The following is a 16,723-nucleotide window of genomic DNA, read 5'->3' on the forward strand; positions in this document are numbered from 1 at the left end:
TATTAGGCCAGAGTAAGAGTTGAGACCTTAACCATTAGGCCAGAGTACGAGTCTAAGACCTTAACCAGTAGGCCAGAGTAAGAGTTAAGACCTTAACCATTAGGCCAGAGTACGAGTCTAAGACCTTAACCAGTAGGCCAGAGTAAGAGTTTAAGACCTTAGCTATTAGGACAGAGTAAGAGTTGAGACCTTAACCATTAGGCCAGAGTATGAGTCTAAGACCTTAGCTATTAGGCCAGAGTAAGAGTTAAGACCTTAACCAGTAGGCCTAAGTAAGAGTTAAGACCTTAAGCAGTAGGCCAGAGTACGAGTCTAAGACCTTAGCTATTAGGCCAGAGTAAGAGTTAAGACCTTAACCATTAGGCCAGAGTACAAGTCTAAGACCTTAGCTATTAAGCCAGAGTAAGTGTTAAGACCTTAACCAGTAGGCCAGAGTAAGAGTTAAGACCTTAACCATTAGGCCTGAGTACGAGTCTAAGACCTTAGCTATTAGGCCAGAGTAAGAGTTAAGACCTTAGCTATTAGGACAGAGTAAGAGTTGAGACCTTAGCGATTAGGCCAGAGTAAGAGTTAAGACCTTAAACAGTAGGCCAGAGTACGAGTCTAAGACCTTAGCTATTAGGCCAGAGTAAGAGTTAATACCTTAGCTATTATGCCAGAGTAACAGTTAAGACCTTAACCAGTAGGCCAGAGTAAGAGGTAAGACCTTAACCATTAGGCCAGAGTACGAGTCTAAGACCTTAGCTATCAGGCCAGAGTACGAGTCTAAGACCTTAGCTACTAGGCCAGAGTACGAGTCTAAGACCTTAGCTATTAGGCCAGAGTAAGAGTTAAGACCTTAACCAGTAGGCCAGAGTAAGAGTTAAGACCTTAACCTGTAGGCCATAGTACGAGTCTAAGACCTTAGCTACTAGGCCAGAATAAGAGTTAAGACCTTAGCTATTAGACCAGATTATGAGTCTAAGACCTTTGCTATTAGGCCAGAGTAAGAGTTAAGACCTTAGCTATTAGGCAAGAGTAAGAGTTAAGACCTTAACCAGTAGGCCAGAGTAAGAGTTAAGACCTTAACCATTAGGCCAGAATACGAGTCTAAGACCTTTGCTATTAGACCAGATTAAGAGTTAAGACCTTAACCAGTAGGCCAGAGTAAGAGTTAAGACCTTAACCATTAGGCCAGAGTACGAGTCTAAGACCTTAGCTATTAGGCCAGAGTAAGAGTTAAGACCGTAGCTATTAGGCCAGAGTAAGAGTTGAGACCTTGACCAGTAGGCCAGAGTAAGAGTTAAGACCTTAACCAGTAGGCCAGAGGACGAGTCTAAGACCTTAGCTATTAGGCAAGAGTAAGAGTTAAGACCTTAGCTATTAGGCCAGAGTACGAGTCTAAGACCTTAGCTATTAGGGCAGAGTAAGAGTTAAGACCTTAACCAGTAGGCTAGAGTAAGAGTTAAGACCTTAGCTATTAGGCCAGAGTAAGAGTTAAGACCTTAACCATTAGGCCAGAGTACGAGTGTAAGACCTTAGCTATTAGGCCAGAGTGAGAGTTAAGAACTTAACCAGTAGGCCAGAGTAAGAGTTAAGACCTTAACCATTAGGTCAGAGTATGAGTCTAAGACCTGAGCTATTAGGCCAGAGTAAGAGTTAAGACCTTAGCTATTAGGCCAGAGTAAGAGTTAAGACCTTAACCAGTAGGGCAGAGTAAGAGTTAAGACCTTAACCAGAAGGCCAGAGTACGAGTCTAAGACCTTAGCTATTAGGCCAGAGTAAGAGTTAAGACCTTAGCTATTAGGCCAGAGTACGAGTCTAAGCCCTTAGCTATTAGGCCAGAGTAAGAGGTAAGACCTTAACCAGTAGGCCAGAGTAAGAGTTAAGACCTTAGCTATTAGGCCAGAGTAAGAGTTAAGACCTTAACCATTAGGTCAGTGTACGAGTCTAAGACCTTATCTATTAGGCCAGAGTACGAGTCTAAGACCTTAGCTATTAGGCCAGAGTAAGAGTTAAGACCTTAACCAGTAGGCCAGAGTAAGAGTTAAGACCTTAACCAGTAGGCCAGAGTATGAGTCTAAGACTTTAGCTATTAGGCCAGAGTAAGAGTTAAGACCTTAGCTATTAGGCCAGAGTAAGAGTTAAGACCTTAACCAGTAGGCCAGAGTAAGAGTTAAGACCTTAACCATTAGGCCAGAGTACGAGTCTAAGACCTTAGCTATTAGGCCAGAGTACGAGTTAAGACCTTACCCAGTAGGCCAGAGTAAGAGTTAAGACCTTAACCATTAGGCCAGAGTACGAGTCTAAGACCTTAGCTATTAGGCCAGAGTACGAGTCTAAGACCTTAACCAGTAGGCCAGAGTAAGAGTTAAGACCTTAACCATTAGGCCAGAGTACGAGTCTAAGACCTTAGCTATTAGGCAGGAGTAAGAGTTAAGACCTTAGCTATTAGGCCAGAGTAAGAGTTAAGACCTTAACCAGTAGGCCAGAGTACGAGTCTAAGACCATAGCTATTAGGCCAGAGTAAGAGTTAAGACCTTAACCAGTAGGCCAGAGTAAGAGTTAAGACCTTAACCATTAGGCCAGAGTACGAGTCTAAGACCTTAGCTATTAGGCCAGAGTAAGAGATAAGACCTTAGCTATTAGGCCAGAGTAAAAGTTAAGACCTTAACCAGTAGGCCAGAGTAAGAGTTAAGACCTTAGCTATTAGTCCAGAGAAAGAGTTAAGACCTTAACCATTAGGCCAGAGTACGAATCTAAGACCTTAGCTACTAGGCCAGAGTACGAGTCTAAGACCTTAGCTATTAGGTCAGAGTAAGAGTTAAGACCTTAACCAGTAGGCCAGAGTAAGAATTAAGACCTTAACCATTAGGCCAGAGTACGAGTCTAAGACCTTAGCTATTAGGCCAGAGTAAGAGTTAAGACCTTAGCTTTTAGGCCAGAGTAAGAGTTAAGACCTTAACCATTAGGCCAGAGTACGAGTCTAAGACCTTAGCTATTAGGCCAGAGTAAGAGTTAAGACCTTAACCAGTAGGCCAGAGTAAGAGTTAAGACCTTAACCATTAGGCCAGAGTACGAGTCTAAGACCTTAGCTATTAGGCCAGAGTAAGAGTTAAGACCTTAGCTATTAGGCCAGAGTAAGAGTTGAGACATTGACCAGTAGGCCAGAGTAAGAGTTAAGACCTTAACCAGTAGGCCAGAGTACGAGTCTAAGACCTTAGCTATTAGGGCAGAGTAAGAGTTAAGACCTTAACCAGTAGGCCAGAGTAAAAGTTAAGACCTTAGCTATTATGCCAGAGTAAGAGTTAAGACCTTAACCAGTAGGCCAGAGTAAGAGTTAAGACCTTAACCATTAGGCCAGAGTACGAGTCTAAGACCTTAGCTATTAGGCCAGAGTAAGAGTTAAGACCTTAACCAGTAGGCCAGAGTACGAGTCTAAGACCTTAGCTATTAGGCAAGAGTAAGAGTTAAGACCTTAGCTATTAGGCCAGAGTACGGGTCTAAGACCTTAGCTATTAGGGCAGAGTAAGAGTTAAGACCTTAACCAGTAGGCCAGAGTAAAAGTTAAGACCTTAGCTATTATGCCAGAGTAAGAGTTAAGACCTTAACCATTAGGCCAGAGTACGAGTGTAAGACCTTAGCTATTAGGCCAGAGTAATTGTTAAGACCTTAGCTATTAGGCCAGAGTAAGAGTTAAGACCTTAGGTATTAGGCCAGAGTAAGAGTTAAGACCTTAACCAGTAGGCCAGAGTAAGAGGTAAGACCTTAACCAGTAGGCCAGAGTAAGAATTAAGACCTTAGCTATTAGGCCAGAGTAAGAGTTAAGACCTTAACCATTAGGTCAGTGTAAGAGTTAAGACCTTAACCATTAGGTCAGAGTACGAGTCTAAGACTTTAGCTATTAGGCCAGAGTACGAGTCTAAGACCTTAGCTATTAGGCCAGAGTAAGAGTTAAAACCTTAACCAGTAGGCCAGAGTTAGAGTTAAGACCTTAACCATTAGGTCAGAGTACGAGTCTAAGACCTTAGCTATTAGGCCAGAGTACGAGTCTAAGACCTTAGCATTAGGCCAGAGTAAGAGTTAAGACCTTAACCAGTAGGCCAGAGTAAGAGTTAAGACCTTAACCATTAGGCCAGAGTACGAGTCTAAAACGTTAGCTATTAGGCCAGAGTAAGAGTTAAGACCTTAGCTATTAGGCCAGAGTAAGAGTTGAGACCTTAACCATTAGGCCAGAGTACGAGTCTAAGACCTTAACCAGTAGGCCAGAGTAAGAGTTAAGACCTTAACCATTAGGCCAGAGTACGAGTCTAAGACCTTAACCAGTAGGCCAGAGTAAGAGTTTAAGACCTTAGCTATTAGGACAGAGTAAGAGTTGAGACCTTAACCATTAGGCCAGAGTATGAGTCTAAGACCTTAGCTATTAGGCCAGAGTAAGAGTTAAGACCTTAACCAGTAGGCCAAAGTAAGAGTTAAGACCTTAAGCAGTAGGCCAGAGTACGAGTCTAAGACCTTAGCTATTAGGCCAGAGTAAGAGTTAAGACCTTAACCATTAGGCCAGAGTACAAGTCTACGACCTTAGCTATTAAGCCAGAGTAAGTGTTAAGACCTTAACCAGTAGGCCAGAGTAAGAGTTAAGACCTTAACCATTAGGCCAGAGTACGAGTCTAAGACCTTAGCTATTAGGCCAGAGTAAGAGTTAAGACCTTAGCTATTAGGACAGAGTAAGAGTTGAGACCTTAGCGATTAGGCCAGAGTAAAAGTTAAGACCTTAAACAGTAGGCCAGAGTACGAGTCTAAGACCTTAGCTACTAGGCCAGATTAAGAGTTAAGACCTTAGCTATTAGACCAGATTACGAGTCTAAGACCTTTGCTATTAGGCCAGAGTAAGAGTTAAGACCTTAGCTATTAGGCCAGAGTAAGAGTTAAGACCTTAACCAGTAGGCCAGAGTAAGAGTTAAGACCTTAACAATTAGGCCAGAGTACGAGTCTAAGACCTTAGCTATTAGACCAGAGTAAGAGTTAAGACCTTAACCAGTAGGCCAGAGTAAGAGTTAAGACCTTAACCATTAGGCCAGAGTACGAGTCTAAGACCTTAGCTATTAGGCCAGAGTAAGAGTTAAGACCGTAGCTATTAGGCCAGAGTAAGAGTTGAGACCTTGACCAGTAGGCCAGAGTAAGAGTTAAGACCTTAACCAGTAGGCCAGAGTACGAGTCTAAGACCTTAGCTATTAGGCAAGAGTAAGAGTTAAGACCTTAGCTATTAGGCCAGAGTACGAGTCTAAGACCTTAGCTATTAGGGCAGAGTAAGAGTTAAGACCTTAACCAGTAGGCCAGAGTAAGAGTTAAGACCTTAGCTATTAGGCCAGAGTAAGAGTTAAGACCTTAACCAGTAGGCCAGAGTAAGAGTTGAGACCTTAACCATTAGGCCAGAGTACGAGTCTAAGACCTTAGCTATTAGGCCAGAGTAAGAGTTAAGACCTTAACCAGTAGGCCAAAGTAAGAGTTAAGACCTTAAGCAGTAGGCCAGAGTACGAGTCTAAGAACTTAGCTATTAGGCCAGAGTAAGAGTTAAGACCTTAACCATTAGGCCAGAGTACAAGTCTAAGACCTTAGCTATTAAGCCAGAGTAAGTGTTAAGACCTTAACCAGTAGGCCAGAGTAAGAGTTAAGACCTTAACCATTAGGGCAGAGTAAGAGTTAAGACCTTAACCAGTAGGCCAGAGTAAGAGTTAAGACCTTAACCAGTAGGCCAGAGTAAGAGTTAAGACCTTAACCATTAGGTCAGAGTATGAGTCTAAGACCTTAGCTATTAGGCCAGAGTAAGAGTTAAGACCTTAGCTATTAGGCCAGAGTAAGAGTTAAGACCTTAACCATTAGGCCAGAGTAAGAGTTAAGACCTTAACCAGTAGGCCAGAGTACGAGTCTAAGACCTTAGCTATTAGGCAAGAGTAAGAGTTAAGACCTTAGCTATTAGGCCAGAGTACGAGTCTAAGACCTTAGCTATTAGGGCAGAGTAAGAGTTAAGACCTTAACCAGTAGGCCAGAGTAAAAGTTAAGACCTTAGCTATTATGCCAGAGTAAGAGTTAAGACCTTAACCATTAGGCCAGAGTACGAGTGTAAGACCTTAGCTATTAGGCCAGAGTAAGAGTTAAGACCTTAGCTATTAGGCCAGAGTAAGAGTTAAGACCTTAGCTATTAGGCCAGAGTAAGAGTTAAGACCTTAACCAGTACTCCAGAGTAAGAGGTAAGACCTTAACCAGTAGGCCAGAGTAAGAGTTAAGACCTTAGCCATTAGGCCAGAGTAAGAGTTAAGACCTTACCATTAGGTCAGTGTAAGAGTTAAGACCTTAACCATTAGGTCAGAGTACGAGTCTAAGACCTTAGCTATTAGGCCAGAGTACGAGTCTAAGACCTTAGCTATTAGGCCAGAGTAAGAGTTAAAACCTTAACCAGTAGGCCAGAGTAAGAGTTAAGACCTTAACCATTAGGCCAGATTACGAGTCTAAAACCTTAGCTATTAGGCCAGAGTAAGAGTTAAGACCTTAGCTATTAGGCCAGAGTAAGAGTTGAGACCTTAACCATTAGGCCAGAGTACGAGTCTAAGACCTTAACCAGTAGGCCAGAGTAAGAGTTAAGACCTTAACCATTAGGCCAGAGTACGAGTCTAAGACCTTAACCAGTAGGCCAGAGTAAGAGTTTAAGACCTAAGCTATTAGGACAGAGTAAGAGTTGAGACCTTAACCATTAGGCCAGAGTATGAGTCTAAGACCTTAGCTATTAGGCCAGAGTAAGAGTTAAGACCTTAACCAGTAGGCCAAAGTAAGAGTTAAGACCTTAACCATTAGGCCAGAGTACGAGTCTAAGACCTTAGCTATTAGGCCAGAGTAAGTGTTAAGACCTTAACCAGAAGGCCCGAGTAAGAGTTAAGACCTTAACCTGCAGGCCATAGTACGAGTCTAAGACCTTAGCTATTAGGCCAGAGTACGAGTCCAAGACCTTAGCTGTTAGGCCAGAGTAAGAGTTAAGACCTTAACCAGTAGGCCAGAGTAAGAGTTAAGACCTTAGCTATTAGGCCAGAGTACGAGTCTAAGACCTTAGCTATCAGGCCAGAGTAAGAGTTAAGACATTAGCTATTAGGCCAGAGTAAGAGTTACGACCTTCGCTATTAGGCCAGAGTACGAGTCTAAGACCTTAGCTATTATGCCAGAGTAAGAGTTAAGACCTTAACCAGTAGGCCAGAATACAAGTCTAATACCTTAGCTATTAGACCAGAGTAAGAGTTAAGACCTTAACCAGTAGGCCAGAGTAAGAGTTAAGACCTTAGCTATTAGTCCAGAGTACGAGTCTAAGACCTTAGCTATTATGCCAGAGTAAGAGTTAAGACCTTATCCAGTAGGCCAGAGTACGAGTCTCAAACCTTAGCTATTAGGCCAGAGTAAGAGTTAAGACCTTAACCAGTAGGCCAGAGTAAGAGTTAAGACCTTACCATTAGGCCAGAGTATGAGTCTAAGACCTTAGCTATTAGGCCAGAGTAAGAGTTAAGACCTTAGCTATTAGGCCAGAGTAAGAGTTAAGACCTTAACCAGTAGGCCAGAGTAAGAGTTAAGAACTTAGCTATTAGGCCAGAGTAGGAGTTAAAAGCTTAACCATTAGGCCAGAGTACGAGTCTAAGACCTTATCTATTAGGCCAGAGTACGAGTCTAAGACCTTAGCTATTAGGCCAGAGTAAGAGTTAAGACCTTAACCAGTAGGCCAGAGTAAGAGTTAAGACCTTAACCAGTATGCCAGAGTATGAGTCTAAGACCTTAGCTATTAGGCCAGAGTAAGAGTTAAGACCTTAGCTATTAGGCCAGAGTAAGAGTTAAGACCTTAACCAGTAGGCCAGAGTAAGAGTTAAGACCTTAACCATTAGGCCAGAGTACGATTCTAAGACCTTAGCTATTAGGCCAGAGTACGAGTCTAAGACCTTAACCAGTAGGCCAGAGTAAGAGTTAAGACCTTAACCATTAGGCCAGAGTACGAGTCTAAGACCTTAGCTATTAGGCAGGAGTAAGAGTTAAGACCTTAGCTATTAGGCCAGAGTAAGAGTTAAGACCTTAACCAGTAGGCCAGAGTACGAGTCTAAGACCATAGCTATTAGGCCAGAGTAAGAGTTAAGACCTTAACCAGTAGGCCAGAGTAAGAGTTAAGACCTTAACCATTAGGCCAGAGTACGAGTCTAAGACCTTAGCTATTAGGCCAGAGTAAGAGATAAGACCTTAGCTATTAGGCCAGAGTAAGAGTTAAGACCTTAACCAGTAGGCCAGAGTAAGAGTTAAGACCTTAGCTATTAGTCCAGAGAAAGAGTTAAGACCTTAACCATTAGGCCAGAGTACGAATCTAAGACCTTAGCTACTAGGCCACAGTACGAGTCTAAGACCTTAGCTATTAGGTCAGAGTAAGAATTAAGACCTTAACCAGTAGGCCAGAGTAAGAGTTAAGACCTTAACCATTAGGCCAGAGTACGAGTCTAAGACCTTAGCTATTAGGCCAGAGTAAGAGTTAAGACCTTAGCTATTAGGCCAGAGTAAGAGTTAAGACCTTAACCATTAGGCCAGAGTACGAGTCTAAGACCTTAGCTATTAGGCCAGAGTAAGAGTTAAGACCTTAACCAGTAGGCCAGAGTAAGAGTTAAGACCTTAACCATTAGGCCAGAGTACGAGTGTAAGACCTTAGCTATTAGGCCAGAGTAAGAGTTAAGACCTTAGCTATTAGGCCAGAGTAAGAGTTAAGACCTTAACCTGTAGGCCAGAGTAAGAGGTAAGACCTTAACCAGTAGGCCAGAGTAAGAGTTAAGACCTTAGCCATTAGCCATTAGGCCAGAGTAAGAGTTAAGACCTTAACCATTAGGTCAGTGTAAGAGTTAAGACCTTAACCATTAGGTCAGAGTACGAGTCTAAGACCTTAGCTATTAGGCCAGAGTAAGAGTTAAAACCTTAACCAGTAGGCCAGAGTAAGAGTTAAGACCTTAACCATTAGGCCAGATTACAAGTCTAAAACCTTAGCTATTAGGCCAGAGTAAGAGTTAAGACCTTAGCTATTAGGCCAGAGTAAGAGTTGAGACCTTAACCATTAGGCCAGAGTACGAGTCTAAGACCTTAACCAGTAGGCCAGAGTAAGAGTTAAGACCTTAACCATTAGGCCAGAGTACGAGTCTAAGACCTTAACCAGTAGGCCAGAGTAAGAGTTTAAGACCTTAGCTATTAGGACAGAGTAAGAGTTGAGACCTTAACCATTAGGCCAGAGTATGAGTCTAAGACCTTAGCTATTAGGCCAGAGTAAGAGTTAAGACCTTAACCAGTAGGCCTAAGTAAGAGTTAAGACCTTAAGCAGTAGGCCAGAGTACGAGTCTAAGACCTTAGCTATTAGGCCAGAGTAAGAGTTAAGACCTTAACCATTAGGCCAGAGTACAAGTCTAAGACCTTAGCTATTAAGCCAGAGTAAGTGTTAAGACCTTAACCAGTAGGCCAGAGTAAGAGTTAAGACCTTAACCATTAGGCCTGAGTACGAGTCTAAGACCTTAGCTATTAGGCCAGAGTAAGAGTTAAGACCTTAGCTATTAGGACAGAGTAAGAGTTGAGACCTTAGCGATTAGGCCAGAGTAAGAGTTAAGACCTTAAACAGTAGGCCAGAGTACGAGTCTAAGACCTTAGCTATTAAGCCAGAGTAAGAGTTAAGACCTTAGCTATTATGCCAGAGTAACAGTTAAGACCTTAACCAGTAGGCCAGAGTAAGAGGTAAGACCTTAACCATTAGGCCAGAGTACGAGTCTAAGACCTTAGCTATCAGGCCAGAGTACGAGTCTAAGACCTTAGCTACTAGGCCAGAGTACGAGTCTAAGACCTTAGCTATTAGGCCAGAGTAAGAGTTAAGACCTTAACCAGTAGGCCAGAGTAAGAGTTAAGACCTTAACCTGTAGGCCATAGTACGAGTCTAAGACCTTAGCTACTAGGCCAGATTAAGAGTTAAGACCTTAGCTATTAGACCAGATTATGAGTCTAAGACCTTTGCTATTAGGCCAGAGTAAGAGTTAAGACCTTAGCTATTAGGCCAGAGTAAGAGTTAAGACCTTAACCAGTAGGCCAGAGTAAGAGTTAAGACCTTAACCATTAGGCCAGAGTACGAGTCTAAGACCTTAGCTATTAGACCAGAGTAAGAGTTAAGACCTTAACCAGTAGGCCAGAGTAAGAGTTAAGACCTTAACCATTAGGCCAGAGTACGAGTCTAAGACCTTAGCTATTAGGCCAGAGTAAGAGTTAAGACCGTAGCTATTAGGCCAGAGTAAGAGTTGAGACCTTGACCAGTAGGCCAGAGTAAGAGTTAAGACCTTAACCAGTAGGCCAGAGGACGAGTCTAAGACCTTAGCTATTAGGCAAGAGTACGAGTGTAAGACCTTAGCTATTAGGGCAGAGTAAGAGTTAAGACCTTAACCAGTAGGCCAGAGTAAGAGTTAAGACCTTAGCTATTAGGCCAGAGTAAGAGTTAAGACCTTAACCATTAGGCCAGAGTACGAGTGTAAGACCTTAGCTATTAGGCCAGAGTGAGAGTTAAGAACTTAACCAGTAGGCCAGAGTAAGAGTTAAGACCTTAACCATTAGGTCAGAGTATGAGTCTAAGACCTTAGCTATTAGGCCAGAGTAAGAGTTAAGACCTTAACCAGTAGGCCAGAGTAAGAGTTAAGACCTTAACCTGTAGGCCATAGTACGAGTCTAAGACCTTAGCTACTAGGCCAGATTAAGAGTTAAGACCTTAGCTATTAGACCAGATTATGAGTCTAAGACCTTTGCTATTAGGCCAGAGTAAGAGTTAAGACCTTAGCTATTAGGCCAGAGTAAGAGTTAAGACCAGTAGGCCAGAGTAAGAGTTAAGACCTTAACCATTAGGCCAGAGTACGAGTCTAAGACCTTAGCTATTAGACCAGAGTAAGAGTTAAGACCTTAACCAGTAGGCCAGAGTAAGAGTTAAGACCTTAACCATTAGGCCAGAGTACGAGTCTAAGACCTTAGCTATTAGGCCAGAGTAAGAGTTAAGACCGTAGCTATTAGGCCAGAGTAAGAGTTGAGACCTTGACCAGTAGGCCAGAGTAAGAGTTAAGACCTTAACCAGTAGGCCAGAGGACGAGTCTAAGACCTTAGCTATTAGGCAAGAGTACGAGTGTAAGACCTTAGCTATTAGGGCAGAGTAAGAGTTAAGACCTTAACCAGTAGGCCAGAGTAAGAGTTAAGACCTTAGCTATTAGGCCAGAGTAAGAGTTAAGACCTTAACCATTAGGCCAGAGTACGAGTGTAAGACCTTAGCTATTAGGCCAGAGTGAGAGTTAAGAACTTAACCAGTAGGCCAGAGTAAGAGTTAAGACCTTAACCATTAGGTCAGAGTATGAGTCTAAGACCTTAGCTATTAGGCCAGAGTAAGAGTTAAGACCTTAACCAGTAGGGCAGAGTAAGAGTTAAGACCTTAACCAGAAGGCCAGAGTACGAGTCTAAGACCTTAGCTATTAGGCCAGAGTAAGAGTTAAGACCTTAGCTATTAGGCCAGAGTACGAGTCTAAGCCCTTAGCTATTAGGCCAGAGTAAGAGGTAAGACCTTAACCAGTAGGCCAGAGTAAGAGTTAAGACCTTAGCTATTAGGCCAGAGTAAGAGTTAAGACCTTAACCATTAGGTCAGTGTACGAGTCTAAGACCTTATCTATTAGGCCAGAGTACGAGTCTAAGACCTTAGCTATTAGGCCAGAGTAAGAGTTAAGACCTTAACCAGTAGGCCAGAGTAAGAGTTAAGACCTTAACCATTAGGCCAGAGTACGAGTCTAAGACCTTAGCTATTAGGCCAGAGTACGAGTTAAGACCTTACCCAGTAGGCCAGAGTAAGAGTTAAGACCTTAACCATTAGGCCAGAGTACGAGTCTAAGACCTTAGCTATTAGGCCAGAGTACGAGTCTAAGACCTTAACCAGTAGGCCAGAGTAAGAGTTAAGACCTTAACCATTAGGCCAGAGTACGAGTCTAAGACCTTAGCTATTAGGCAGGAGTAAGAGTTAAGACCTTAGCTATTAGGCCAGAGTAAGAGTTAAGACCTTAACCAGTAGGCCAGAGTACGAGTCTAAGACCATAGCTATTAGGCCAGAGTAAGAGTTAAGACCTTAACCAGTAGGCCAGAGTAAGAGTTAAGACCTTAACCATTAGGCCAGAGTACGAGTCTAAGACCTTAGCTATTAGGCCAGAGTAAGAGATAAGACCTTAGCTATTAGGCCAGAGTAAAAGTTAAGACCTTAACCAGTAGGCCAGAGTAAGAGTTAAGACCTTAGCTATTAGTCCAGAGAAAGAGTTAAGACCTTAACCATTAGGCCAGAGTACGAATCTAAGACCTTAGCTACTAGGCCAGAGTACGAGTCTAAGACCTTAGCTATTAGGTCAGAGTAAGAGTTAAGACCTTAACCAGTAGGCCAGAGTAAGAATTAAGACCTTAACCATTAGGCCAGAGTACGAGTCTAAGACCTTAGCTATTAGGCCAGAGTAAGAGTTAAGACCTTAGCTATTAGGCCAGAGTAAGAGTTAAGACCTTAACCATTAGGCCAGAGTACGAGTCTAAGACCTTAGCTATTAGGCCAGAGTAAGAGTTAAGACCTTAACCAGTAGGCCAGAGTAAGAGTTAAGACCTTAACCAGTAGGCCAGAGTACGAGTCTAAGACCTTAGCTATTAGGGCAGAGTAAGAGTTAAGACCTTAACCAGTAGGCCAGAGTAAAAGTTAAGACCTTAGCTATTATGCCAGAGTAAGAGTTAAGACCTTAACCAGTAGGCCAGAGTAAGAGTTAAGACCTTAACCATTAGGCCAGAGTACGAGTCTAAGACCTTAGCTATTAGGCCAGAGTAAGAGTTAAGACCTTAACCAGTAGGCCAGAGTACGAGTCTAAGACCTTAGCTATTAGGCAAGAGTAAGAGTTAAGACCTTAGCTATTAGGCCAGAGTACGGGTCTAAGACCTTAGCTATTAGGGCAGAGTAAGAGTTAAGACCTTAACCAGTAGGCCAGAGTAAAAGTTAAGACCTTAGCTATTATGCCAGAGTAAGAGTTAAGACCTTAACCATTAGGCCAGAGTACGAGTGTAAGACCTTAGCTATTAGGCCAGAGTAAGAGTTAAGACCTTAGCTATTAGGCCAGAGTAAGAGTTAAGACCTTAGCTATTAGGCCAGAGTAAGAGTTAAGACCTTAACCAGTAGGCCAGAGTAAGAGGTAAGACCTTAACCAGTAGGCCAGAGTAAGAATTAAGACCTTAGCTATTAGGCCAGAGTAAGAGTTAAGACCTTAACCATTAGGTCAGTGTAAGAGTTAAGACCTTAACCATTAGGTCAGAGTACGAGTCTAAGACTTTAGCTATTAGGCCAGAGTACGAGTCTAAGACCTTAGCTATTAGGCCAGAGTAAGAGTTAAAACCTTAACCAGTACTCCAGAGTAAGAGTTAAGACCTTAACCATTAGGTCAGAGTACGAGTCTAAGACCTTAGCTATTAGGCCAGAGTACGAGTCTAAGACCTTAGCATTAGGCCAGAGTAAGAGTTAAGACCTTAACCAGTAGGCCAGAGTAAGAGTTAAGACCTTAACCATTAGGCCAGAGTACGAGTCTAAAACGTTAGCTATTAGGCCAGAGTAAGAGTTAAGACCTTAGCTATTAAGCCAGAGTAAGAGTTGAGACCTTAACCATTAGGCCAGAGTACGAGTCTAAGACCTTAACCAGTAGGCCAGAGTAAGAGTTAAGACCTTAACCATTAGGCCAGAGTACGAGTCTAAGACCTTAACCAGTAGGCCAGAGTAAGAGTTTAAGACCTTAGCTATTAGGACAGAGTAAGAGTTGAGACCTTAACCATTAGGCCAGAGTATGAGTCTAAGACCTTAGCTATTAGGCCAGAGTAAGAGTTAAGACCTTAACCAGTAGGCCAAAGTAAGAGTTAAGACCTTAAGCAGTAGGCCAGAGTACGAGTCTAAGACCTTAGCTATTAGGCCAGAGTAAGAGTTAAGACCTTAACCATTAGGCCAGAGTACAAGTCTAAGACCTTAGCTATTAAGCCAGAGTAAGTGTTAAGACCTTAACCAGTAGGCCAGAGTAAGAGTTAAGACCTTAACCATTAGGCCAGAGTACGAGTCTAAGACCTTAGCTATTAGGCCAGAGTAAGAGTTAAGACCTTAGCTATTAGGACAGAGTAAGAGTTGAGACCTTAGCGATTAGGCCAGAGTAAAAGTTAAGACCTTAAACAGTAGGCCAGAGTACGAGTCTAAGACCTTAGCTACTAGGCCAGATTAAGAGTTAAGACCTTAGCTATTAGACCAGATTACGAGTCTAAGACCTTTGCTATTAGGCCAGAGTAAGAGTTAAGACCTTAGCTATTAGGCCAGAGTAAGAGTTAAGACCTTAACCAGTAGGCCAGATTAAGAGTTAAGACCCTAACAATTAGGCCAGAGTACGAGTCTAAGACCTTAGCTATTAGACCAGAGTAAGAGTTAAGACCTTAACCAGTAGGCCAGAGTAAGAGTTAAGACCTTAACCATTAGGCCAGAGTACGAGTCTAAGACCTTAGCTATTAGGCCAGAGTAAGAGTTAAGACCGTAGCTATTAGGCCAGAGTTAGAGTTGAGACCTTGACCAGTAGGCCAGAGTAAGAGTTAAGACCTTAACCAGTAGGCCAGAGTACGAGTCTAAGACCTTAGCTATTAGGCAAGAGTAAGAGTTAAGACCTTAGCTATTAGGCCAGAGTACGAGTCTAAGACCTTAGCTATTAGGGCAGAGTAAGAGTTAAGACCTTAACCAGTAGGCCAGAGTAAGAGTTAAGACCTTAGCTATTAGGCCAGAGTAAGAGTTAAGACCTTAACCAGTAGGCCAGAGTAAGAGTTAAGACCTTAACCATTAGGCCAGAGTACGAGTCTAAGACCTTAGCTATTAGGCCAGAGTAAGAGTTAAGACCTTAGCTATTAGGACAGAGTAAGAGTTGAGACCTTAGCGATTAGGCCAGAGTAAAAGTTAAGACCTTAAACAGTAGGCCAGAGTACGAGTCTAAGACCTTAGCTACTAGGCCAGATTAAGAGTTAAGACCTTAGCTATTAGGCCAGAGTACGAGTCTAAGACCTTAGCTATTAGGGCAGAGTAAGAGTTAAGACCTTAACCAGTAGGCCAGAGTAAGAGTTAAGACCTTAGCTATTAGGGCAGAGTAAGAGTTAAGACCTTAACCAGTAGGCCAGAGTAAGAGTTAAGACCTTAACCAGTAGGCCAGAGTAAGAGTTAAGACCTTAACCATTAGGTCAGAGTATGAGTCTAAGACCTTAGCTATTAGGCCAGAGTAAGAGTTAAGACCTTAGCTATTAGGCCAGAGTAAGAGTTAAGACCTTAACCAGTAGGGCAGAGTAAGAGTTAAGACCTTAACCAGTAGGCCAGAGTAAGAGTTAAGACCTTAGCTATTAGTCCAGAGAAAGAGTTAAGACCTTAACCATTAGGCCAGAGTACGAATCTAAGACCTTAGCTACTAGGCCAGAGTACGAGTCTAAGACCTTAGCTATTAGGTCAGAGTAAGAGTTAAGACCTTAACCAGTAGGCCAGAGTAAGAATTAAGACCTTAACCATTAGGCCAGAGTACGAGTCTAAGACCTTAGCTATTAGGCCAGAGTAAGAGTTAAGACCTTAGCTATTAGGCCAGAGTAAGAGTTAAGACCTTAACCATTAGGCCAGAGTACGAGTCTAAGACCTTAGCTATTAGGCCAGAGTAAGAGTTAAGACCTTAACCAGTAGGCCAGAGTAAGAGTTAAGACCTTAACCAGTAGGCCAGAGTACGAGTCTAAGACCTTAGCTATTAGGGCAGAGTAAGAGTTAAGACCTTAACCAGTAGGCCAGAGTAAAAGTTAAGACCTTAGCTATTATGCCAGAGTAAGAGTTAAGACCTTAACCAGTAGGCCAGAGTAAGAGTTAAGACCTTAACCGTTAGGCCAGAGTACGAGTCTAAGACCTTAGCTATTAGGCCAGAGTAAGAGTTAAGACCTTAACCAGTAGGCCAGAGTACGAGTCTAAGACCTTAGCTATTAGGCAAGAGTAAGAGTTAAGACCTTAGCTATTAGGCCAGAGTACGGGTCTAAGACCTTAGCTATTAGGGCAGAGTAAGAGTTAAGACCTTAACCAGTAGGCCAGAGTAAAAGTTAAGACCTTAGCTATTATGCCAGAGTAAGAGTTAAGACCTTAACCATTAGGCCAGAGTACGAGTGTAAGACCTTAGCTATTAGGCCAGAGTAAGAGTTAAGACCTTAGCTATTAGGCCAGAGTAAGAGTTAAGACCTTAGCTATTAGGCCAGAGTAAGAGTTAAGACCTTAACCAGTAGGCCAGAGTAAGAGGTAAGACCTTAACCAGTAGGCCAGAGTAAGAATTAAGACCTTAGCTATTAGGCCAGAGTAAGAGTTAAGACCTTAACCATTAGGTCAGTGTAAGAGTTAAGACCTTAACCATTAGGTCAGAGTACGAGTCTAAGACTTTAGCTATTAGGCCAGAGTACGAGTCTAAGACCTTAGCTATTAGGCCAGAGTAAGAGTTAAAACCTTAACCAGTAGGCCAGAGTAAGAGTTAAGACCTTAACCATTAGGTCAGAGTACGAGTCTAAGACCTTAGCTATTAGGCCAGAGTACGAGTCTAAGACCTTAGCATTAGGCCAGAGTAAGAGTTAAGACCTTAACCAGTAG

This window comes from Triturus cristatus, chromosome 3_2 (genome assembly GCF_964204655.1).
Source record: "Triturus cristatus chromosome 3_2, aTriCri1.1, whole genome shotgun sequence".
Classification (NCBI taxonomy): Eukaryota; Metazoa; Chordata; class Amphibia; order Caudata; family Salamandridae; genus Triturus; species Triturus cristatus.